This window comes from Castor canadensis, chromosome 2 (assembly GCF_047511655.1).
Source record: "Castor canadensis chromosome 2, mCasCan1.hap1v2, whole genome shotgun sequence".
Classification (NCBI taxonomy): Eukaryota; Metazoa; Chordata; class Mammalia; order Rodentia; family Castoridae; genus Castor; species Castor canadensis.
The window spans coordinates 190,546,675-190,574,061 of record NC_133387.1 but is presented as its reverse complement, the minus strand read 5'-3'; the positions used below and the strand labels follow the sequence as shown (position 1 = coordinate 190,574,061).

Here is a 27,387-nt window from a genome sequence, read left to right as displayed (position 1 = left end):
CTGGTCTCGAACTCCTGGGTTCAGTGACCCTCCTGCCTCAGCTTCCCTCATCTGGGACTGCAGCTGCGCCCCACCATGCTCAGCTCTGTGTGTGGTGGGGGAGAAGGATTGAACCCTGGGATTTAGGCAGGTGCTCTACCTCTGAGCTATGCTCCAACCTGACCTTTTTTTTTTTTTTTTTTTTTGGCGCAGGGTCTTTGCTATGCTGTCCAGGCTGGCTTCAGACTCTTTATCCTTCTGCTTTCACCTCCTGGGTGCTAGGATTATAGGCATGTGCTGTGACAACTGGATCCAACTTGATTTTACTGCTATAGATTAGGATGTATTTCCTAGAATGTTATTTATTTGTTTTTTGTTACTGTTGTTGGTACTGGGGTTTGAACTCAGGGCCTTACACTTGCTCAGCAGGAACTCTACCAGTTGAACCACTCTGCCAGCCCCCCTAGAATTTTATATAAATGAAATCATTCAGCATGGCCTTTCTTTTTTAATCTTGCTTCTTTCACCTCAGCACTAGTATTTTGAGATTCATTCATAAAGTTGCATACTTTTATAGTTGTTCTTTTTCATTGTTGCACAGCATTTCATTGTATGGATGTGTCACATTTTGTTTATTCATTCTATTTTTGATGAACACTTGAGTTGTTTCACATTTTTGCCTACTCCAGATAAAGCTGGTGTGAATATGCAATGTACGCATCTTTGTATGGACTGTTTTCACTTCTCTTGAATATATATCCAAGAATGAAATACTGGGTCAAATTGTAACTTTTTAAGAAAACTCCCAAACTGATTTTCAAAATGTTTGTGCCATTTTACAGTTCCACCAGCAACATATAAAAATTCTAGTTGCTTTTTATTCTCACTAGTCTTTTTAATTTTAGCCATCATGGTGGAGGTACAGTGGTATTTCATTGAGATTTTAGCTTGCATTTCTCTAATGGCCTGTTCATGTGTCCATTGTGTTTGCTGAAGTATTTGCCCATTTTTAGCAAATGTTGACTCCTAACTGATTTCCAAGGCATATGTTTTATTTCCTAGATAAAACCCTTTGTTATTAGAAAAATTTTCTCCTAGCTTGTGATTTTCTATTTTACTTTCATAGTGTCTTAAAGAGGAAATGCTTTTTATTTTGATTAAGTCCAATTTATTGTATATATATAGTGTCATATTTATACACACACATATATATATATACAATTTTTCCTATCATTTGTTGAAAAGATATTTCTTTCCTCAATGAATTAATTGCCTTGGTACTTTTGTTGAAAATCATTCATTTGGGTCTATTTCTTGCTTTTTTTTTGGCAGGACTGGGGTTTGCACTCAGGGCTTTGCAAAGCAGGCACTCTACCATTTAAGCCATGCCTCCAGTCCATTTTGGCTATGGTTATTTTGGAGATGGGGGTCTAGAGAACTATTTGCTCAGGCTGGCCTTGAACCACAATCCTCCCAATCTCAGCCTCCCATGTAACTATAATTACAGGCGTGAGCTACTGACCCCCGGCTCATGTGTATTTCTTAACTGCCTTCAGTTCCACTAATCTAAATGCTATCTTATACCTATTCCACACAACTTTAATACTGTAGATTTATAGTAATTTTGAAATTAGGCAGTGTATGTTTATCTGCTTTGTTCTTTATTTTCAAGATTATTTTGACTAATCCAGGTACTTTGCATTTTCACATAAATTTTAGAGTAAGTTTACGAATTACCATAGGAAAAAAGAATGCTGAGATTTTGGTTGTGATTTTATTGAATATATATATATATGTATGTACATGTTGAGTTGATTATTAGATGTTGATTTAAGAAGAACTGACATTTTTGCAATACTGTCTTTTAAATCATGCACATACTGCATACTTTCATTAATTCAAATTTTTTCTAATTTTTTTCAGCAATGTTTTAGAGTTTTCAATGTAACAGGCTTAACATTTTTGGTCAAATTTATTCCTAGACATTTTATACTTTTAATTATAAACATAACATTAATTAAAAATTAAGAATTTCCTTATTAACATCAAAAATTAAAATTTTATTTCTTTATAATAGATTCAATAATAAATAGAGCCTTAAATGATTTGTGTTTGAGGGCAATTTTCTCTTTACAACCAACAATTTATATTTTAGTAGTGATATAGTATGACAATTAGGGCAGTTAAAATTTGGAAACATGTAGTCAGGCCTGTAATCCCAGCATTGGGGAAGCTGAGGTAGTAGGAGCTAGTGTTCAAGGCCAGCCTGAGCTACATAGCAAGACCCTGATTCCAAAAAAAAAATTTTTAAAAAAGGAAATATGTTAAATAAGCAGCAATTACTGCAGTTGTGCTAATAAATACAGGTACTTGCTATAAAACACATGTGCGTGAGCCTGAAGTTGCCTGTAGGTGATATTTGGGAAGCTATGGTTGTTGCTCTGATCCTCTTTCCCCTTTTTTACACCAGGCTGGTAAACTTCCACTGTGAGCAATGTGTCTCTTATTCATTATAATGGAGCATCTCAGAGGACATATTTTTAGGGGATTCAGAAACACAGTAAGTCAGACTTGATGTAGACTAACAAAATCAAAGAGAACCATTAAAAATGAAATTCTCCAACACCCCAAACCACAAGCTGATACCAAAGATCCATTGTTATTTTTATATATCATAGGTGCATAATGTACTTTGTAGTGAAAATATGTCTAGATACTATGATAACGTCTAGAAAGATTGCCAGGAAATTCTCTTAATTAAAAAAAAAAAAGAGCCACACCTAACTTACTATTATTTAGAAATATCCATTGGTTTGTGTGATAAAGATAAAATAGACTGATTATGTGTCTGGCAAGATGCCAAGCCATTCTTCTGTGAACTCTAAGATAATGGGCCCTCATTGTTCTGTTTGTTATCCTGGCCAGTTCCTGTCAGACTAGTCCTAAACAGCTATGTGGGCTGCCACCATTTATCCAAAGTCTGAGGCTGAAAAAAATCTCTTTACTTGTCTAAAACAGCAATTCAATTGTTTATCGAGTACCCATTTGTTGCAGTTTCCAAGGTCTACGTGTGAGTGGTAAAGTTCCACTATTTGTAAATGAAAGAAATATTAAAATCATATTACCATAGGAAAAATTATATAAGCAGCTACAATGACTTTGAGGCAGCCATCTTCTCTAATCTTTGACTTAGCAAAGAATCTTTTTAGATTTCATTGAAAAAAGCATTCTTTATTATTTAAAAGGGGTCATACTTGGTTTCAAAATATGCTAATGATCTCCAGCAGTTGGTGATAGTGTTATAAAATTATATAGCCTTAAATGAAAAAAAAAGACCTGGTTTCACTTAAAAAACTCTCATAGAATTCCCATGCTAGCTTTGTTCGCTAAAAATGAAGATTTCACTGTGTCATGTGGAATTCTTTTCACTATGTAATTTCTACACTACACAGGGTTAAATGGTTCTATTGTAGAAATTGATTTTTGCATTTTAATTGTAAAAATTCTCTAATCTGTGCTTTGTGAACTGGGAGATAATATTAACAATTAGACTTTAAATCTGTTAAACTGCATTTTTACAAACCTCCAACTATGTAGTAATAAAATAAAGATAATATCAGCTCAGACAGTATCCTATATAAACCCACGGGTGTGTTTTCTTTTGGTATGGGTACATGAATGTATTATAGACAAGAGTAAAAAGGACCAATGGAAACAGGATGATAAAGACAAAATATGCACTCAGTTCCTAAATTCATTGTGGCAAGCTGTTTTGTAGAAGGGAAAGAACAGAAAGACAGGAAGTAGGATTCAAAAAGATTTACTTGGTCGTAATAAATAATAATGAAATTTTGTTAATGTCACATTTTATTTGCATAGATTCTGCAGAAGAGATTAAGGAAAGACAATGCTAAAATCTGTTTTAAAAAACAGGAATATATTCTTCAAGTCCCTCAATGTCTGGGTAATTTCAGAATGTGAAAGCAGCTATGTATCCCAGAACAATACCCAGCCACTGTCTGCCAGCAAGACAGGGTGAGCTCTAAGGCAAGCAGGTTTTCAATGACCTTTTCTAACTCTTAAATATACTAGGAGATTTCAGCAAAATCAGTCCATGGCTTTTAACCTGTGTCATTAACCTCTAATGTTCTACTCCAAGCTGTAGCATGTGACATCCTGTTCCCTGGGAAAGGTGGAGGAGGAAAGGACAGATGGTCCTGAAATGGATCAGGTAAGAGGATTTATTACAAGGTCATTTTAATTGCCTGAAGATTGTGAAAGTTGATTTTAAATTTAGCCCCTGGATGGGGTCTTCAGACAGGTCACCTGGTTAGGTCCCGGGCTCTTGATTTTCAATGACATTAAAGACAATACAGACTACTTATTTCATGGACAATTCTAGATAAGATGACAGGATTTCCCCTGTGAGAGAAAACAAATGCTTTTCTTTAGGATAATAAACATTCCATAATTCCATGGAGGCAATCCTTTATTTGTTCCTCCTGCCCTGACAATGGGGCCTCTTTCACCTTTGGCCCAAGGCCACTGTGCCAGCACAACTTCAAGGAAAAGCATAAAGATAAGGTAAGAATCCCAAGGAAGGAAGGTGTTAGCACTGCCTGTCTGCTTGGAACCCTACCTCATCCCACTTCCTCACTACTTAACTCATTTTTCTCTTAGCCCCAGATTATCTGACTTTACCCCACTTTATCTGCCTTTGGAGCAGTTCCATTATTTATTCTGATAGGTGTGGGAAATCAGTTTTCCTCTTGGTTCAGCTGGGTCTTGGTTGGAATTAAAAATAAATAAAAGTAAAAGAACACAAATATGAGAGCAAAGAAATGGATAAATTTACAAAACCCAGATTTTTTTTTATCATAATCTAACCAATGTCTAGCTTCAGCCTGGTTGGATTGGCACAGTTTGTGAAGTACCCAATTCCATTTCTGTTTCCTGGCCTCCACACTGTCTGGGCTAATGGGGTGGAGGCTAGACTCTGTGCCTCCTGTTTCTGGCCCTATGTTACTTTGGAACGAATGATCTCTGGTGGAATCTCAGGAAGAATTTTTGGAACTTGCTTCTGTTTCTGTTCTCTGGAATTAGCCTTCCAATGGTAGATTCCAGCTGGAGCTCAACTAATTTTTGCTTCCCACAGATCCCTGACTCTTTTGCCTCAAATTTATTCCTCTTTCTAAATAAAGGAAAACTTTCCCTCCCTGCCCCTGTTTTCCTATCATTCCTATTTAGCACTGATACTGCATTGTGTGGCTCTGCTCTCTGGAAATAAAACCTTTGCTCTAATCCATATCTTTCTACTTGGTTTGTCTAAGGGGTACCTGGAATGGCTATTAGGGTTTACCAATTGGGTATCACATCATGTAGTTTCTTCATATTACTTTAAGCCAACATCTGGAGTTTTATGCAGCTCGGGGAGCTTGTCTCTCTTCAGTGATGAGCAACAGACTCTCCATTCCTGTTGGAAAACATGCAGCCTCTATTGGACATTATAATTTCCTATTTCAGGATGGTCTGCCTTTCTCAGCTCAGTGTTGAGCAGGGAACTAGGACATGCTTTGAGCCCAAACACTTTACATCTCTCCACTTATCAGATTCTTTGAGACAATGCATCACTCAGAGACCTGTCCCTTCTTGGGAGTTGGCTTACTGGATCTGACCATTTTAATTGGGCAATTTAAATGCAAAAAATAAGCACACATACTGTATGCATAATCCTGCTCGAGGAAAGAAGGGATGTTTTACCACAGTTCTAGTTTTCCCAACTCTAGGAAACTACTCTGAAAAGGTTTAAAGCTCCAACTAAAATATTCTGGGGCCCTCTGTACAGTTTTATGGTAAACAAATGAGCATCTAAAGGCTGGATTACACAGAGGTCAAGCACATGGACTCTGGAAGCAGGCTCTAGGTTTAAATCAGCCTTGCTGCTTACTAGTTAGCTAACTATTGGCAATTACTTATCCACTTTGTGCCTTAGTTTCCCCACCTGAAATACAGGGGAAATATAGTGACTAGTTCTACGAGGAGGGATGGGATATTAGTGGCTATTGTAACAGTTTAATCAATACATGTAAAGAACATAGAAAAAGGTATGGTAAATTCTAAGCACTCATTATTACTATTATTCAGGTCTCTTGGACAGAAACAACTTACAAAGCAGTGGTTGGTATAATAGTTTCAGCAGTAGGATTGCACTAAAATTTAGTGACAGTAATTCTGATGCTCCTTGTAGGAAAATGAGGGCCACTGAACAAGATGGACTCTGAGAGGATAATGATTTGAAATATTAAATGAATATGTTTCTGTTGCAGGATATAGGAACCATCCAAAGCTTCTGCCTTATTTTGTATTTGTTCTGGTATTTGCCGAAAGTTATTTTGTTGATGACTGTTCTCCAATTCTCCAAACTTACAGTGGCTCCAGATTCCACCTATTGGGGCATAAGACTTGTCTGCTTGGTATGGAAATTGCAGGGCTGTTATATTTCCTCTGACCCCGATTAAAATGTTGATATAAGACATTACAAAAATACCTATTATAAAAGACCTAGTAACCTTTTATTTTAATTTTTTTGGTGGAACTGGGGTTTGAACTCAGGGCTTCATGCTTGCAAAGCAGGAGCTCTACTGCTTGAGCCATGCCTCCAGTCCATTTTGCTCTTGTTATTTTGAAGATTGGGGTCTCATGAAGTGTTTGCCCAGGCTGACCTGCAATCATGATCCTCCTGATCTCAGTCTCCCAAATAGCTAGGATTACAGATGTGAGCCACTGGCATCCCACAAAAAAAAGACCTACTAACCATTTCTAGGTGATAGATCAGGTGATGGTCTTACCTGCCTCCAAAACACAATGGATCCTTCAGTTAAAAAAAAAAAACTATTAAGACAGAAGTCATTAGAAAAACTCAAAAGAGAAAGTTCATTGCTTAGCCTGAGTAGGCTCCAATGTAAGTAAGTTGCAATATAAAATATATCAATGAAAATGTGGTGAAAAGCAGTCATTTATTGGTGCAAAATGAAAATAGCAATTACTTATTATAAGTTACTCAAAATATGCACACAATACAATCAGGCTTCTACATAGAAAAGTGGAAATATGTAAATGAAATTTTCTTTGTATGATTTACCTGTAACTTCCTCCACTCATATCTTCCCTCCTCTCTTTCCCAGTCTCAGCACAGAACTTGGGGTTACAAAGGTTATGGCTGTTTCTGCTTCTCTAATCACCTAACTCACCACTATTTTAAGGTAAGCTATTCGATCATTCTAAAAGGTCTCTCTTTTTTTTCTTCCTGTTCTAGTCAAGTTTCTCTTTCTTTTCTTCCTTCCTTCGTTCCTTCCTTTTTTCCTTCATTTTAATAAAAGTGTGGATTTTAGGGTGAAAAGCATTCAGTCTTTCATCATTAATTATCAAGTTAGCTATAGGTATTTTATAAATGGTGTTCATCAAATTAAGGACATTCCCTTCTAGTCCTTCAGTTTATTGGGTATTATTATCATGTGTTGAATTTAGTTGATTACTTTTCTCTCTATTGAAATGATTATATGGATTTTGTCCTTTATTAATATGAGATAGGACATTAATTGAGTTTTGAATGTTTTTGAAGGAAATTTTTTATTCCTGGGATGAAACCTAATTGATTATGATTCTTTTCTATATATTGCTGGATTCTGTTTTTTAATATTCTATGAAAGCGTCTTATGTCTGTGTTCATGAGGAATATTGGCCTATAGTTTTCTGGTGATGCAGAGTCAACCAGAAGAATATTGATAAATCAATACCATTCTCAAAATAGTTGGAAAAAATATTCTCTCCTCTATTTTCTGAAAGAGTTTCTGTAGGAAAAATATTCTTTCTACTGTAATGTTTAATAGAATTCACCAGTGAAGCCTGCTGGGTCTGGAACTTTCTTTATGAAAAGGTTTTTAACTAGAAATTAAATATCTTTATTTGATATAACTATATAAATGATCTACTTCTCTTCTTGAAACAGTTTTGTTGGCATGAAATTAAAATATTTCTTTTAATTTCTATAGAGTCTATAAAGATGTCTTTTTCTCTTTCCTGATTTAGGAATTGGTGTCTTCTCTTTTCTTAGTGGTCAGTCTGTCTGAAGATTTACAGATTCTGCTGATCTTTTCAAAGAAAAGATGTTTTTTATTGCCTCCCTATTTTCTATTTCATTTATTTCTGCTCTGATCTTTATTGTTTTTGTCCTTCTAGGTACTATGGATTTGATTTGCCTTTCTTTTTACTAGCTTCTTAAGGTGAACACATATTATCAATTTTATGTCTTTCTTCTTTTTAATAGAAGTATAAATTTACCTTTAAGCCTGCCTTAGCTGTACCTCATAAATATTGACATATTGCATTTTCAGTTTTATTCAGTTAGATACATTTTCTAATTTTCTTTGAGATTTCTTCGTTGATTCACAGTTATTTAAAAGTTTGTTACTTAATTTCCAAATATTTGGATATTCTCCAATTTTTGTTATTTATTTATAATTTGATTCTATTATGGCTAGTGAATATAATTTGTATGATTTCAATAACTTTTCTTTTTTCTCTCTATTCTTCTTTTTCTCCCTTTTCTCTCTCTCTTATCTCTCTCTCTCTCCCTCCCTCCCTCTCTCTCTCTCTCTCTCTCTCTCTCTCTCTCTCTCTCTCTCTCTCCCCCTCTCCCTCTCTCTCTTCTTCTGTATTGGCGTTTGAATTTAGGACCTTGCACCTGCTAGGCAAGTCCTATGCTACTTGAGCCATGCCTTCAGCCCTTTTTGTTTTTTAGGTTATTTTTTAGATAGGGTCACTCTTTTTGCCCAGGCTGGCCTGGGATCAAAATCCTCCTATCTATACCTCCCATGTAGCTGGAATTAGCAATCATTTTCGATTTATTAAGAGTTGCCTTGAGAGGGTGAATCTAACCAAGGAACATTTTAAGCATGTATTAAAATATCACAATGAAATCCCCTATACAACTAATATGTGCTAATAAAAATGTTTTTAAAAAAGACTTGCCTTGTATTCTGGCAAGTTCCCTGTGTGCTTGAAAATAACATGGATTCTAGTATTTTGGCCGTGAGTATTCTCTGTATGTTGAAAATGCCAACTTGGTTGGCGGTTCTATTTATGTCATATATATTCCTACTAATTTTCTGTCTAGTTGTTCTGTTAATTATTATAAGAAGAGTACCAAAAACTCTAATTTTAATCATTGAATTTTCTGTTTCTGCCAGTTGGGCCTCATGTACTTGGGGTCTATTTTTAGGTGCATGTTCATTTATATTTGTTAAATCTTCCTGGTATACTGACTTTTTTCTTTCTTTTCTTCTTGGGCCTTTTATCACCATGAAGTGTCTTTGTCTCTGGAAATGTTGTTCTTAATGTCTATTTTGATTGATTTAGTCATTTCAGCTACTATACAGTTACTAGTTATATTATATCTCTTTCTTCATTCTTTTTACATATTTGAGTTTTGACTGTAAAGTGTTGCAGAAAGATATTTACACCTACACAAAGACAAGGAAAAAACCTTGTACATTTTTCATCTTCTTTTCACAAATTTATCTCCTTACATCTGCAGACATACTTTTCTTCAAGTTTGAGAAGTTTTGGGCCATTAGTTCTTTAAATATTCTATCTTAGTTTCTCTTTCTAGGCCTATTATAAATTCAATGTCCCACAGATCTTTCAGGCTCTGTTTATTTTTCCTCTGTTTTTTTCACAGAGATTGGACATTTTCTATTGTTCTACTCCAAGTTCACTGATGTGCCCTTCTGCATCTCAGTCTATGGTTGAGCCCATCTAGTAATTAGAAGAAAATTTATTGTGGTACTCTTCAACCTTAGAATGTTATTCTGATTTGATCAAACCACAATAAACAAACACTCTTTCCCTATGCATAAATGTAAACAGCAAGAACAAGAAAAGTGTTCAAACTTGAACAATATCAACTTCCTCTTAGAAAACAGAAATGGAGGTTATTCTGAACTTCTATTATTCAGAGAAAAACAGACAGCAGACATGAACTCTGTAAAAACCACAGTGCAGGCTGATGATAGGCCAACCATTGGTAGGAGGTGTGGATATGGCTGAGATGGTGGTGGCCAAGGCAGAGGAGACTGAAGAGATAGTGACAGATGTGCTCACAAAAGACCTGATGACTGCTGAGGCAGGGGAGGCAGAGATGATGGTAGTAGGCTATATGACAGATGGTGTGACATAATGTCTTCTTCCTGTGAACGTAATGGTGACAGCAGCCAACGTGCTTGCAGCCCAAGGACAACAGGCCTTGTTGGTGATGGGGAGGCAGAAGCTGCCAATGAGGAAGAGATGACAAAGTTGATAAGCCACAGTAACTGGAGATCGGAGGTAAATGAGTTTTTTGCAATAAGTGATGAGGTCTTCTCATATCCCAGGGAAACATGAAGGTCAGTAGAAAGAAAAGCCATTGGCAGTCTAGAGGTATAGTTGTTTCTCATTATGAATTGGTGACTGAGCTTTTTGCAAACTTTAATGGAACTAGTCTAGTTAACACTTGTGTTTATAGGTGAACAGACTCTTCTGTGGCCTAGAAAACTAGAAAAAGGGCAGAAATGGGTAACTAGAAATAAGAACCACAGATTGACATATCTCCTCAAGGTCAGAACTCCAGCCTTTAGATTTGCTTTCTTGGCTACTGTGGAGGGTGATGCCTCATCTGACCTTGTGGGTGCAACTGGAATTTCTATCAGGTTGGGGTGAGGCAGACAAAGATAGATAGAGATGCTGTTGACCCATCAGGATGTCCTTCCCTGTTCTCTGACACTTCAGTAATATTTCTCTATGTGAGAACAATTCTAAATGAAAATAGATATGAAAAGAATGTGGCTTTTTCATCTCACACACACACACACACACACACACAAAAGCATCTTGCCTAAGTATTTGTAGAACTGAAAGGTAGTTCAGTTTGGAGCAAAAATGACTTTTGCTCTTAAATAAATGTTTCAAGTACACATACAAAACACAATAAAATGATACTTTACCACACACCCTATTTCGGATGGGTACTATAAAAAGGAAAAAAATTAGTGAAGATGTGGGGAATTGGAACCCTTGTGCACTGTTGCTAGGAATGTACAATAACAGTTGGTATGGAAAGCAGTTCCATAGTTCCTCAAAAAATTAGAAGTAGAATTAACATATCATCCAGAAATTCCATTCCTAGATATATACCCAAAAGAATTGAAAATAGAGTTTTGAAGAGATAGTTGCACACCAGCGTTTGGCAATAAGGTGTGGGTTTATGAGTGTGCTTGTGGCTACTTCTGTTTCATTCTAGGGTATTGAGCTGATTATGTGAATGTTTCTCCTTGTATTGGTTACAGATACCTGTGTAACAAATGGTTCCAAAATGTAGACACTTAAAACCACCAAAAAAATTATTGTCAACATAGTTTCTGTGGTCAGGAATTGGAAGTGGCTCAGTTGGTACAGGTTGTCAGTTCCCTCACGTGGCCCTCTCCACGTGAGACTTCTTGAGTGTCCTCATGCCATGCTGGCTGGCTTTCCTCAGAGTGAGTGGCCCATAGGGTGAGTGAGAAATAGCAATGCCTTTTGTGACTTTGTGTAGGAAGTAAGACAAAGTCACTTCCCTTTTTTCCCTATTTCTTTTTTTTAAATTAGAGAATATTAATTATACAAAAGGGTTTCATTGTGATGTGTCCATACATGTATATAATCTGCTTTGAGCAAATTCATTCCCTCTTAATACTCTTTCTTATCCTCCCTACCACACTTATTTTCTTTTACAATCTTAATGGGTTTCATTCATTCTTTTTGCATACATGCATATAAAGTACTTCAATCATATTCCCCCATCACCCTCTCCTTTCATACCCCACAAGCAGTGGTTCTCCCCTGCCCCCCCAAAAAAAGATCCCTCTTTTACATTCATGTCATTTTTTTTTTTTTTGGTTTAGATTCCTCATATGACAGAAAACGTGATATTTGTCTTTCTGAGTCTGGCTTATTTCACTTCACATAAGCTCCAGTTCCATCCATTTTCCTGAAAATGATATAATTTTATTCTTCTTTATGACTGAATAATACTCCATTGTATATATATCACATTTTCACTCCTGTGTGCACTTTTTATAGGAAAGATGAAGTTCAGACTACATTGAGGGAAGGGAAATTGGGCCTCACTATTTGATATGAGGGGTTTTGAGTAATTTACAGACTTTGTTTTTTTTAAGTCAGCATCTTACTGTATAGTCCAGGTGGCCTTGAACTCACAGTCCTCTACCTCAGCATCCTGAGTGCTGGGATTATTGGCATGTTCCACCATGCCTGGGTTAAGGATGTATTTTAAAGCCTCTATAATACTGATTATAAAACACTGTTTCCTCATACCAATTTAGGGTCTGTACTTTTTTTTTTCTCTTCAAGGTGGACACATTTTCTCTATATATCCTAGGTTCATTATCTGTCAGTTTTCTTAAGAGAAAGAATAATAGGGAAATATTAATTACTACATGTTATTAATGATCATTCACATTTAACTCTAATGGGAGGTTTGTTTTAACATTTGTACTGGGTAAGCTGAATTTAAAACAATGTGATATCAAAGCTGATTCAAAGATTGTCATGGCATGTGCTGTAACTTATCATGAAAGTGTGATAAATATATGAATATGTTCATTTTCAAAGTGCCAGTCATTAACTTATTGTTTCTTAACTGCACATCTATTGTTCCTTGTTCTACTTTCATAAACCATCTCTGTTCCACCCACCTCTTCCACCATGGATGAGCCTCCTCTAGACCAGCCCTGGATTAGAACCCGTGGCAAGTTTCTTCATCATAGGCAGGGTGTTCTGATGGTGCCTGTGCCTGCTTTGAAAAGATTTGAGAGCTGGAGATGTAGCACAGTGTTGGAGCACATGCCTAGCCTGCACAAAGCCCTGGGTTCAAACGACAGCACCACAAACAAAACAAAACACAAAGTCCGAATCTCAGCTTGAGGATGGGCTCTCTCTCCTACATCCCTTGTTCCTGTATTGTTCTCGCACTCGTACTTCTATAGGTAGCAGCTTCCTTTTAGCACTTGCTACATGTGGGCACTTGTATCCCTTTTAGTATTAAATACCTGTTATTAACCAGTTTTTTTTCTCCAGTTCAGATTACTGAGATTTCTGTTAGTGACTATGGAAACAAAAGTGGAATTGGTATCTGTAGTTGTCCCAAGAAAAGATAGGTTTGGGGATTGGGTGAAATGCTTCATTCTTGCCAATGGGAATTAGAAGCTAGTAGCTCATGCGTGCGGCAACATTGCAATTAAGTTATCACCTTTGGTTAATTGTATTTAAATGCCAATTAAGTACGTGCTGTGAGAATCCATGCAGCTGTGCACTTGACTATTCTAGTACGTTGGAGCACTGACACGAAGCAAACGTTGGAGCACTGACAGGAAGCAAACGACAAGCTCAGGTCCTTTAACTCTCACATAAAGATCACAGAGCTTCTATGGCATTCTTAATCGCATTTCTTTGTAGCCACAGGACTGATGTTGTTGAAAATCAAACACAAAACTTAGGTCACAGAATTATAGCATTACTTGAATTCAGAGCCCTGCTAAGTATTTTGTGTAAAAGTTAGAAGCTGATTAAGAGAAGCCATTGGCCTCCCTTAGACACCCCTATTGTGCTTCCTGCTAGCAGTTCAAAATCTAGTGCTGCCAGCCATGGTGACGCACACTTCTATCCTAGCACTTGGGAGGATGAGGTAGGAAGATCATGAGTTCAAGACCAGCCTGGGAGAGACCCTGTCTAAAAAAAGATCAAGTGCCATAAATTTCTCATTTGCTAAATGTCTAACAGTAGATTCTCAGGTTTTTAGGACTCTTAAAATGCTGTTGGTATGTTTTAAGTGATTGGCTATTTTTATGGAATTTATACCAAGTTATAAATAGGCCATAACTAAAGGTCTAATCAGTGCAGACTAGAATGATATGTTTTAGAACATTTTAAATTAGGTTAGTGGGAGTAATAATATGTAATCATAAAGGGTTTTAAAATTTAACTTTATAGAAACTTCACATGGACGTTATGTAAACTTGAATGTTTACATAACATATGAATATGTCTTGAATACATATTCAGGTGTGAAAATAGTAAAAGGCTTTCTAAAAAGAGGAAAAATCATTTACTATGCATTAAGTCACTTAATATATGCATGCATCGACAAGGAGAAAGTTTGATATCAATTCTTTCCTTCTATAGACTCTAACATAAACTCCCTTAGTTGATGTACTAGTTTTTGTTATGCACCTTTAGGAAAATATTTTCATTAACTCTAGAAAGAAATAATGCTGTTCCTCACTCAAGTCTACATAAAGAAATTAAGAATTTTGGCATGAATGAGGTATGGCTAAAATTGACTTCTCCTTATTTTTAATTGCTCTAAAAGATAACTAAGGTAAAAATCAGCCGAATCAATGTATCTTGTTTTTATATATGATAACCATGGCACACGGATGAAAGACTAGAATATGAAATACTCTGTTGTAAGGCTCTTATATGACATATAAAGTAGTATAATACTGTTTGACGGAGGAATATGATGAATTAAATACATATATTTTAAACCCTGGGATAAGTGCCAAATATGTTTGAAAATGAGGCTTAAACAGTAAGCTAGTAGTGAAGATAAAATACAGTAATAAAATACTCAAATAACCTAAAAGAATACAGAAAGAGAGAAAGAATGAAAGAGCAGATGAAAGAAGTAGAAAAGACCTGTAAGATGGTAGACTTTTAATCAACCATGTCAACAATTACATTAAATGAGAGTAGTCCAAATATAACAATGAAATAACAGACATTATCATTTGGATAAAATGACAAGATTGAAGATATTGGGAGTGTAGCTCAGTGGTAAAGTGTTCACATGGGCCCCTGATTTTCATGCCCAGCGCCTGGAGGTGGGAGAGACAAGATTAGATTTTAGAAACCAAAAATGTGCTATCTGTAAGAAATTCACTTTAAATATAAAGACATGAACAGATTAAAAACTTAATATGGTGACATATTCCTGTAATTCCAGCTATATAGAAGGTATAAGTAGGAAGATTGGAGTCCAGGCAAAAAACAAAACAAAACAAAAATCCCTGCCATACCCTGTCTGAAAAATAACTAAAGCCAAAAAGGGCTGGGAGCATGACTCAAGTGATAACGAGCCTGCCTAGTAAGTTCAAGGCCTTGAGTTCAAACCCCAGTAATACAAAAAAAAATTAAATCAAGTCTAACTCCTTGATTATTAGCACAGACAAAATATCAAATATCAGTCATTATTCCATCCCTTCTCCACCCAAAATTAGATTGCACAAAATATAAAAGCCTCCAGGTAAAAGAAGGCCTTAGTCCTTTGTCTGCACTTTGCCAGCGCTTTACTTTCTCCTTCCATTGCTCCATGATGCTGTTTTTAATGGCTCCTTAGTTGTCTTTGAGCAGTGATCAGAGACTGGACAGCAAGAGATAACCTTTATAAGGATGATGTTTGATGACCACAGTCTCTGACCACTGTTTGTAGTGGGTCCAAAAATCTCCAGCGTTTAGTTTATAAAACTCAGTCGTCTGTCTTTAAAGGGAGCTGTGGTATGGTGGCAAGGAAATATCTATACATAACTTAGACTCACATTTTCCTGAAAATAACAAAAAACTACATTTGGCCAGTTGAACAAGTAGAAGTTTATTTTTCTCACTTGACAAGAAGTCTATCTGTAAATGGTCACTGGCCTTGGTTCTCTAACTTCATGGTGTCAGGTCCACATATCTGTGCTTCTCTTAACCTTTCTCTCGTGGTTACAAGATGGCACTGCATACCTAGTTATTAATTATGCATTCAAGAGAAAAGAAGGGGGTAGAGAGAAGAGGCAACAGCAGTCATACATGCTTTAATTTTTCAAGGAAGCAGAAGCTTTTCTGGAACCCCTTCACCCTTGATTAGCAGGCCTCAATTATGTCTCTTGGGCCAGAGCTGGGTCCCAGGGCCATCTACAGATGCAAAGAAAAGTGGAAAAGCAAGTATTCTGCTTTTCAGGCTGGTATCAGTGGATTAAAAGGTTTGGCAATAGCTTTTGGGTAGCCACTCAACATTATCTTCCATAATCCTTCAATCTTTCCTGATGAGTACAAAACAAGGGAGTTAATTTCTCAAACACAATATCCTGGTACTTGTGACATGGTAGTTTATTTAGTAAATGTGATGTCCAGACACCACAGATAAGAATCATGGTACTTCTGTAGGTCACAGAAAATAAAGAGCAGGGGCTACCATGCATGAAAAATGGGGGAAAAGTAGGCAGGGAACAAGAAGTGTTGGAAGAGGTGGGAGTGAAATGGAGAGAAATCACAGAGAGGTGGACATGGGGAAAAGGAAGTGAAGCAATAGCCTGAGGGCCTTGGCCCCCAAAGTCCAATTCTATAACAAAAAGGAAGACACTTCCAGAGGCTGTAGCCAATGCCACCACATTCATGAGCACAGCCAAGAACATCCTCTGCAGAAGGGCCATGTTCAATTGGGTAGAATTTGAGGAACTTTGAAAACCAAGTCAAACCAATACTGCTTGCTTTCTGTTATTTTGGTCTTATCATAACTGGATGGAGTGGGGAAACCTGAGCTACACAATTAAATCTGGTCTATCCATAATGCTATTTAAAAAAATTTTTTTTTTTACTACACTGTGGTTTGAACTCAGGGCTTTGCAACTTGCTGGGCAGATGCTCTACTGCTTGAGCCATACGTCCAACCTTTTTTCCTCTGGTTATTAAGATAGGGTCTCGCTCTTTGCCCAGGGCTAGATGAACCTTAACCCTCCTATTTTATTCTTCCTGCCTTAGTTGGATGATAGACATGTACCACCACACTCAGCTTTTTTCTGTTGGGATGGGATCTTGCAAACTTTTTTTTTTTTTTTTTGGCCATACCCTGGATCCATGATCCTCCCAATCTCAGCCTCCCAAGTACTTACGATTATCAGCAGGTGCCCATGGGCACCTGGGTATAACACTGTAGTTGACAGATATCTTTTTTTTATAATTGTGAAGAAAAACTACATAAATAACAACAATGTAGTAAAGTTTACTGAGAATAAAAACACAGAGGCCAGAGAACTTGAGATAAATTCTTCATTAATTCTGTTCTAGTTCTATAAATTTCAATTCCTTTTCTTTCAATTTCTTCAATTCCATTTCTTTACATAGGCTCAAATCATTAGAATTGTACCTGTGTGTGTATGCTCAACAAAACTTCTTTCTTGCTACCTTTTCTCTTACCAACTAACTTACTCATTCAACAGATATTTACAGATTACTAACCTTTTCCTTCTACATCTTTCCTCTTCCTTATGTCACAGACCTTAAAGGAGTCATGATTAGGATTAGAGGTGGTAGTTAGGGTTGGGGAGATATGAGAGAAAACATATACACTCTGCCTAGGTATGCAGACTCTCTCTTTCTCTCTCAGTCCTAGAAAAATAGGTCAGTAATTAGTTAGGAATCTCAATTATACGTCTAGCTCTACCACTGTCATACCACTGAATATGCCACAAGACTTCTCTATTTCATTGATTTTTGCTAAGACAAAACTGATATTATGCCTTTCTTTTTCTTCTCCTTTCATCTTTCTTGTCCAACTACCTAACAGATCTGTTACACAGATAAGTGAGATATTGCTGGTCACATTTCTCTGGAAAAGAGCAAAACCAAACTCCACATGGAAAAACATTTCTCTTCAGTAGAGCTCTACCTGTCACCAGTGTGTCAACCTAGGCAGAGTGGAGTATAACTGTGTATGCAGTTATAGAAGTAGGCTATCTGCCTTTGTGTGGTTGATTTCTTTTCACCTATAGGCATTTTCCAGAATGCATATTTGGTTCCTTCATTTCTTCATTTTCATACTTTACATAAAGAAGAACAATGTGGTAAAGGTCACTGAGAAACTGAAAATAAATTCTCCACTAAATTCCATGTTCCAGTCTATAAATGATATCAATTTAACTTAGTTCCGTGTATGACATCTTATTGTAATCTTCATTTATACTTTTATCACATTCACTTATACAACTTGTATTTAATGAATATCTACAATGGTCTAGGGACTCATTGTTCTAGGCACTAGAACAAAAGTTTCTGTATATCATCATAGGAGAGACATATAATAAACTAACACACAGAGACACAAACACACACATATACACAAAATGCCAGGGTCAGTAAGAATGAAAAACAAATCAAGGCAGGTCAAGAAGATAGAAAAAGGTGGAGAGGGAGTGCTGTTTCATATTGGCCAGAGAATTTATTTGAACAGAGAGTGATCTGTATGAACTAAAGAAGAGAACCATGATAATATCTAGGTGCACAGTGGTCTAGGCAAAGGAACACAAATGTCAGGGTCCCAAAGTGGGACTATGCACAGAAAACTCAAACATTTAAAAAAATCATAGAATTGGAAGACAGTGGAAGAAATGTTTAGAAAAGGAGGGTGTGCTAAGCTGTATCAAATGCTTTTGAGAAGGTGAGAAAGCTTAATTGAAAACTAGCCATTGGACTCAGCCATATTGAAGGTCACCAGTGACCTTGACAAGATGAATTATGTACAGTATTAAGATCAAACTCTCAGATCAATTCTCTCTGATCAAGCTATTATTTATTTGGAGGTGCTGGGGTTTGAACTCAGGGTCTTATGCTTGCTAGGGAGGTTCTCTATCACTTGAGTCATACCTTTAACTCTTTTTGCTTTAGTTATTTTTTATATAGGATCTCAACTTTTTGCCTGGGGCCAACCTCAGACTGTGATCCTCCTACCTATGCCTCCCAAGTAACTAGGGTTATAATCACATGCCACCATATCTGGCCTGTTTGTTGGATTGGGGTATTGCTAACTTTTGGCCCAGAATGGCCTTGAATTTTGACCCTCCCAATCTTCACCTCCTACTCAGGAGGTGAACTGGGCAAATTCATTTATTATATGAAGATCTGTTTTTATCAGTCTCTTCAGCTGTGTTATAAATTTCATGAAAGTAAGATTGACATCTGTTTTAGTCATCATTTCTCTCACTGTTTGGCCAAGTGACTAGTACATAATAAATGCTCAATAGATATTGTGGAATACTTAATTCTGTTCATATTAGTTATGATTATGAGGATTTCCCTTGAAGTTGTAGAGTATTTGGGGATTTGTTGGTGATTTTATGGGAATGAGAAAGTGATTCATAAAGTCATCAATGGATCAATTTTTTTGTTTTGGTAAATGTTCACTTTCTAAGTTTCCAAAGGTGAGTGTGCTTTAAGACTACAATATAAACATGTACAAGAAATGCCTGATTACTTGGTAATGTGAGATTTGGAAATACGTGCATGTTATAACTATTACTTGGTGTGAAAAGACTTACCTTTTGGGAAACATAATGAGGTAGAAATAGAATTTATTTCCCCATAGGTTGTTTTCTTAAGAGAGGAAAATGAAGCATTTCAGTGTTTAAAGAGGTGGGCCTGTACCTTCCAGTGCATTTCCTATGGCTGCTCACTCAATTAGGCAACAGTATTGATTTTAGGAAAGGTAAGGTTGAAGATTACCTATTTGTTCACATTAGCTCAGGCCTTCACTTTGCCTAACTTCCTGGAACTAAATTAAATACTTATGAAAAACTGGGCAATTAGTTTCCCTCAGACCACTGGGAACATTTGGTAAATTGCTGCTTTAGTACATAAAATAGCTTCTACTATCCCAGAAGCTGTATTGTAGCTTCCCGATGGTACCTATGTTGCTCTGAATATGTGGGTTGAAAAGCTGGCCCGATTAGTAAGTATACAGGACAAAAAGCCAGTTCTGAGTAGCTCCATGCCCAGTGGAGTCACAATTAAAATCAGACAGGTCTGTCAGGAACAAAAGTGACTGGAATGTACACAGGAGGAATTAGAGACTGTTTGAAATCGAGACTTGCTCTTCAGCTGATTGGGGTTCTTGTTGGAGTGACTCAGACATTCACTTCCAAAGGATCCGAGCCCTCAGTGACCCTGCTTGTGTTGTCACAAGACTCCTGTCATATTAAATATATTCTGATAATGATGCTGGGTAAAAATGGATCTTTTGAAAACAGCATCTTTGAGATAAAAGAGGGAAAATGGAAAATTATCAGAATTTTACTTGCTATTAATATACAGTATGTTTATCAAGTAAATGATCATACCTCGGGAAAATAGTAGGGAAAGGAAGAAGAATTTGGTTTGTGAGTGACTGGAGCTTGTAACTAAAATGGAAACCATAAAATACAGCAACAGTACTGACTTCCTCCAAGCCTTAATTATCACTGAATCTGTGGATCCTGAGCAATGCAGTGAAGACAACTGTGCTATGTTTGTACATCTTCCTCTTACCCTTTGAACAGGAAAGGGAGAGTAGGGGCACCAGGGGCAAAGGCAGAAAAAGACTGAATGATGGTTATTCTGATCCTTTTGAACCCATAGGCCTGGAAACTGACCTGACCTACCCCCACCCTTAAGTACTGGGTCTGAAAATGGCTATATTTTACATGTTCCAGAGGACAAAATTAGTTCTGCTCTTTCTAAGTACAAAAAACTTCAGGGTTTTTGGTTTGTTTGTTTTGAGGCAGAATCATGCTGTGTAATCCAGGCTGGCTTCAAACTAACAATCCTCCTGCCTCAGCCTCCTGAGTACTAGGATTACAGACGTGCACCAGCATGCCCAGCTCAACTTTAGTTTTTTAAGGTAGGGTAAAACTAGAGGGATATTTGTTCCATTTAGTCTTATTTTCAACCTCAAACACATTAGTCCACAGCATCACCAGGCACCTCCTATGTATGTGCTAAACTCTTGAATTTAAAAGGTGAATCTGTTAAGCAAAGACAAATACACAAATCTATAATGCCAATACAATATTACAGGACAGTTTTTTCTCAGTATTCACAGGGGACTGGCTCCAGGACCATGTCCTTGTATAAAATGGTATAGCACTTGCATATAACCTGCACACTCGCCCATGTACTTTACGGCATTTCTAGATTACTTATAATACCTGATACAATGTAAGCGCCTGTTATTATTGTTACTGTTTAGCAAATTATGACAAGAAAAAAATCTGTACATGTATAATATAGATGCAGTTTTTAATTTTAATATTTATTATCAATTAATTGATTTGTTTGCAGTGCTGGGTCAAACCCAGGACTTTGAGCATGCTAGGCAAGCACTCTACTGCTGAAATTTTGGTCTGCAGTTGGTTGAACCTAGGGATATGGTGGCCAGCTCACTCTGATGGAAGTGAGGAGGAAGTGTTCAGTTCTGTTGGGCCAGTGCTGCTGAGGCTCCAGAGAGGACTTTTCTGCTGTATCTAAATGGCAGCAGGTGAGCAGCTGTGGGCAGGGGTTGTGGACAGAAGAGCTGAGGAGTAAGTAGATGGAGGTGGGAAGCACCTGGTGAACTGAGAATCCCAGAGCAGAGACAGAGTTGGAACGAGAACTCTTTCTCAGGGCCAGGAGACAGGACAAGGAAGGCTGAAGACAACAAAAGAACAGATGATAAAAACTTTCTCTGCAGAACCATTGGTAGGCAAGAAGATCTGTCTTCTTCTCTGACATGTGAACATACTTTGGACTTAAAATGAGGACATATTGACAAGTTAAAATTATTCAGTCTGCTTCCTATCTGGGAATCATAAGTCAAAATGCATTGATAGAATCTTTGAAGTAACAAAAATGATTTCTTGGGCTTAATGTGTTCTTTTGGTGGTCAGCATTCTTCACTTGTTGGAATGACCCAAACTTTCGTTTCCAAGGGATCTGAGCCCTGAGTGGTCCTGCCTGTGCTGCGTTACTAGCATCCTTTACTATTTTTAACACTGATATGAAATATGAAGTGTGTCAGGGAACCACCTCTCTGCCCCTACTATGCTGCAATACCTCTCTTTCTTGTTTATGGTTAGAATTAATCACTTGGCCTACACTTGAACTTTCTATTCTGTTTGCCAAAACAATGGCAAAGTGTGAGTTTCATTTTCCAATTCAGTAGAATCTCTACAGTGTCCCTTGACTGATACCTTTTCCCCATGGATTCTAAATCCTAAATTTTGCTTTTAGGAAGGTAAACAATGAAATGCTTAGGGTTCTGCCTCTAGGAAGCTTTTCTTTGTCAATTGTCCATCAAGGCCTCCACTAAGTGAATGAAGCTTACAACAGTAGTCCAAATTGTGCTAGTGTCTTCTATTTGGAAGAGCTGTCTGAAAACTAGTCTTAAATATTTTCTTCATTCGTGAGAAAGTCACAGTAGATTTCCCCTATGAGGCCATCGTGTACTTTTTGGGGAGATGGAACTTCTACAGTTTCCCCAAGTAGGAGGCAGTGCACTCAGTCATACAAACACCTGGCACAGTGGGAATCTCTCCCTTGGAGGTAGACGATTTTATGCCTGGACAGCTAAATATCAGGCTTCAGGAACTGCAAGATGAACTCATCTTGGTTATTAAAATATTCATCTAAAACGTTTAGTACTCTATGATATTTTAAAAAATTTAAATCTTTGTTCCATCTGGAAGTTCAAGGTAGGCATCCAACTTTATTCTTTTTCCAAGAGACTAGCTAGTTATGTGAATAACACAGTTATTTTCATCACTTTTATTATATAATCTAGTCCCACTCATAGTTGAACCTACTTCTAAACTCAATATTTTATTTTAATTGATCATGAGCAGTAAGTACTACAGTTCAGATAACTGACAAAGTCCTCCCTAATATTCAGATGTTAGGATCTTCTTGGTTATTCTTGCATATTTTTATCCTTCCAGACAGACTTTAAAACTTTTTGCCAAATTGCAAAAGAATTTTGTTAGAATTTTGATTGGGATGTGATAAATATTTGGTTAGTTTTAGGGAAAACTGGCATATTAACAATGCATGTCATCTAAGCCATGAATATGACATGTCTCTGTTTATTTATGTAAGTGTTCTTTCTTGTGGACAATGGCTTTTTGTGATAAGAGCTAGTTTCTTCTCTAGAGAAGAAACATTTTTGTTACCAATCCTATTATAAGAGGCAAGTTGAACACAATGTAATCACTTCATTTTGGGTCACCAAGGCTTCTTGACCACATAAATATCTGGGTATATTTTGTGCTGCAATGATTAAATCTCCAAGATTCCAGTTGAGGTTTCTTTTGGAACTATTTAGGGATGGTTGGTTGAAAATAAAAACTACTTAGAAGATTGAAAAAATCCAGGACCCATCAACATAATGTAAATTGCCTGTCAGGATGTCGTTTATTGTCATTATTGGAAAATTGCTATTACTCCTAAGTAGGAAGGTAGGCAATAATTTTCTCTTGGCCACACATTCTTGGTACATCTGAGAATTATTTGCATACAAATGCTGATTAGAAGCCAGGATCTAAAGCCTGCTCTAACATTGACATGACAATAAAGAAGAATGGTACATGCCAAGTTGTTTAACAAAGCTTGCTGAGGAGGTCACCTTGTCTGCTTTCCTGTTCCTTTGTGTGTGGGGAGTGGAGTACATATGCACAGCTGTACCAAATAAACTGCAGGCTTGAGTTGGCACAGCCCCAGCCACAGAAGGGAGCAAGCACAGTTATGCCCAATAAACTGCAGGCTTGAGTTGGCACAGCCCCAGCTCAGAAGTGGGCAAGATGCAGTACAGCTGTTTTTCCTAAGATATTTACAACCTGAGAGCAGCAGTCACAGGTTCCTCCTCTTCCCAAGAATTACAATGTCATGCCCCTCCCCCGAGAACTGCTGCTCCACCTCATTTTGCCACTGTGTATAATAAACTTGCTGGAAGTGGAGGTGGCTCTTATGTGTCTTCATCCAAGCGCCCAGCCCACCTGGTCCCAGCTTTGTGCATATTTGATCTTCTGTCTGTTGTCCTTTCTGCATCTCCCGTCACCCTCAGTTAGGTTTCTAAGACAAACTCATGTGGGATGTGAGAATTGTGTACCTAGTGACTAGAGAATTGTGACCTGATACCTACTTAGTGAAGGAATGAATGGAACTGTCAACAAGAATTTATATATATTGTGCTGGGGATTGAACCTGGGACCTTGCACATGCTACTGTATAGTAGCAATCTACTAGTGAGCTACACCCCTATGTGCATGCTTTTTTATAGTAAAAACTTGGATTGTATAATTTGCTGCTAGTCTGGCTGACTACTGTCCCCCCTGCCTCCATGGCAGTACCAAAAACAACTTCTGGATTAGCAGCTGAGACATTTGAGTCCTCCTGCCCTTTACTCACCAAATGACCTTCTCCTGGGCCTGCTTTTGCAACTTGGTCAGTTGCTTCCAGCCCATCTCTATTCCAGTGGTAGACATTCTCAAAGACTGGGCCTGTTATTCTTCCCATTGTCAGAGATCCTTTGTGACACTATTCTGCCAAGTCACAAAATCTTGAATAACCACATTGACATTTGTTGTTGGCAATGGAATCAGAGGCTACCAGGTCATAATTTGTTGTTTTGGAATGATCACTCCATGACAGATTTTATTTAGTTGCCACATGGTGAGTGGACTAGTGGGCTAGAATCAGCCAATCCTGTCCAGAATAGAGCAAATGAAAATACTTTTTCCCTCAGTGCTAGGGATCAAACCTGGGCCTCACACATGTTAGGCAAATGTTGTACCCCTGAGCCCTACCCTCAGCAATCCCACCTTTTTTTTTTTTTTAACTTTTCCTGAAGATACTTTTGCCCACAGTTGTAAATACAAGATTGGTGTTAAGTCAGAGAGAATGCAGAGTGTGAAATAGATGCTTGTCTATTCGTGTAATGAAAGCAAGGAGAGTATACAAGTTGTATTGGGAGCTGGAAGAGAAAACCAAGGGATTTGAGACCAGAGAACACTGAATACAGCCAAGATAACTGCCCTTTTAAGTACCCTCACTGAAAATGGTCATGCACAGTCTGAATTCACTGCAGTGTCCTAAGATACAGCAGATATAATGGGCATAGTTATAGGAAGCTATTGCACCTGAGTGAGAATTATTAAATGAATAGAAATCACAGTGGGGACAGATTTGAAAGTAATTTCAAAATGGAATGGAGACAAGAGTTATGAATTCTAGAAATATTACTTAGGGCAAGGAAGAAGGTACAAATAGAAAAGATGCCAATGTTAGAGAATCTGGTCTTCCAAGATTGTGAAAATTTAGATAGCATAACAATCATGTTTATGGATCCTTTTAAAAAGTGACTCTTTTTAAAAATGCATTAGAATTATTGTTCGTGGCAACTTTTAAGAGTGACATTCTTTAGAATTATCTCTACCTTAAGGACATTGAGAGTGATTAGCCCAGGGTCACACCACAGGTTGGAGGCATAGCTGCTTAAAAGATTTTAGGAGCCAGTCACTAGTAACTCATGCCTGTAACCCTAGTTACTCGGGAGGCTGAGGTCAGAAAGGTTATCATTCGTGGACATCCTGGGCAGAAAAGCTTGTGATATCCCCATCTAAACAGAAAAATGCTTGGTGAGGTGGTGCACACTCACCATCCCAAATATGGAGGGAAGTATAAAACAGGAGGGTCACAGTCCAGGCTAACCTGGACAAGAAGTGAGAACCTATTTCCAAAATAACCACAACCATAAAGGGCTGTAGGCATGGCTTAAGTGGTAGAGCACTGATAAGGAAGCAGGAAGTCCTGGGTTCAAACTCCAGTACTGCCAAAAAATAATAATTTAGGGCTTTTTTTTTTTTTACAGTATGGGGGCTTGAACTCAGGGCCTACAGCTTGAGCCACTCTACCAGCCCTTTTTTTTGAAGGTTTTTTTCGAGACAGGATCTTGTGGAACTATTGCCCATGCTGGCTTCAACCCACAATTCTCTGCCTCCTGAGTAGCTCAGATTACAGGTGTGAGCCACTGTCGCCCAGCTGATTTAGGGCTTTTAATCATCATATTTGTCGGGGTTATCCAGAGAAACAGAACCGATAGGATTTACATCAGCTTTCTGTATCTATAGTTCTACATCAGCACATTCAATCCACTGAGCATGGAAAATCCCTTAACGATGTAGTATAACAAGTATTTGTATTATATTAGGTATTATAATCTAGAGATGATTTAAAGTATATAGGAAAGGTGCCTAGGTTATATGCAAATACTATGCCATTTTATAGAAGGGACTTGAACAGCCATGGGTTTTGGTATTCACTTGAAGTCCTGGAATTTGTCCTCCATGGGAATTAATCCTCCAACAGATGACTGTGAACTGATATATACAAGAGGTTTATTATGGGGATTGGCTCATGTGATTCAGAAGGCTGAGAAGTCCCACAATCTGCAAGCTGGAGAACCTGGGAAGTTAAGTGGTATAATTCCAACCTGAGATTGATGCTCTGTGTTCTATCTGGGCTCTCAAGATTGGGTGAGACCCAACCACATGGCTGAAAGTGACCTGGCTGAAAGTGACCTTCTTCACTCAGCCCTGATTCAAATGCTGATCTCCTCCAGAAACACCCTCACAGACACTCAGAAATAATGTTTCAGCTATTTGGGCATTCTTAGCCCAACCAAGATGACACACGAGTGTCATGTCACAATTTCCATATCCTGACATTGGACTTTTGCCTACAATTTGACTTTCATGACTTAAGCTCCTCTCTTTCTCTCTCTCTTACACACACACACACACACACACACACACACACGTGCACGCGCGCGCGCGCACACACACACACACACACACTCCTAAAATTTAAATGTGGATTCTAAGACTAAAAGGAAAGTGATTTTTCTATAACCCTTTTTTAATTATTGTTTCAGGAAGATAAATGTATAAATGTTGTCCAAATGATTTTGGAGCTAATGAGCTGACATCATAATTATATGTGTCTCAGGAAGTCTAAAACAAGTCATCAATCCCTACTCACTGTCTCCTTCCTTCCTTCCTTCCTCCTTTTCTTTTTCCTTCCTTCTTTCCTTTCAACTTTTTTCACCAAACATCGATGAAGGGCTAGTGATACGTCAGCTGATGCTTGGCTCTGAGGGGTTCAAAAATTTAAAAAGACAGGGTCTTCTAACTTCTAGAATGCGGGGAGGCAAATTTGCATAAAGCCCCTTAGAGAAAAAGCAATGGCGTTAATGTCATTCAAAGGGCTAGTACATCAGGATGCAAAAGGATGAAGGCCTGCCCAGTCCTGGCAGTAGCCAGAGCTGGGGGAAGGGAGTAAAGGCATGTGCTTCCTCACGGGACAAGGTCAGGGCAGCAAGAAGGGATAAGAGCACAATAGAGGGTTGTGTGACATAGATAGGTGGCCACCCCTCAGCATGGACCCAGCACATGGGATCTGTGAACTTTGGAGTCAAGTGACTACTTTTGGCAGGCGGAA

General features: G+C 37.7%; 1 long non-coding RNA gene across 1 annotated transcript; it reads left to right on the top strand.

Moving 5' to 3' along the window:
* The first annotated feature begins 3,353 nt into the window (after positions 1-3,353).
* LOC141420903 (uncharacterized) lies at positions 3,354-21,847 on the top strand. The gene is made up of 3 exons (XR_012445622.1): positions 3,354-4,210; positions 7,164-7,241; positions 21,270-21,847. It is a non-coding gene; the product is annotated as an uncharacterized lncRNA (long non-coding RNA).
* Positions 21,848-27,387: the final 5,540 nt, after the last annotated feature.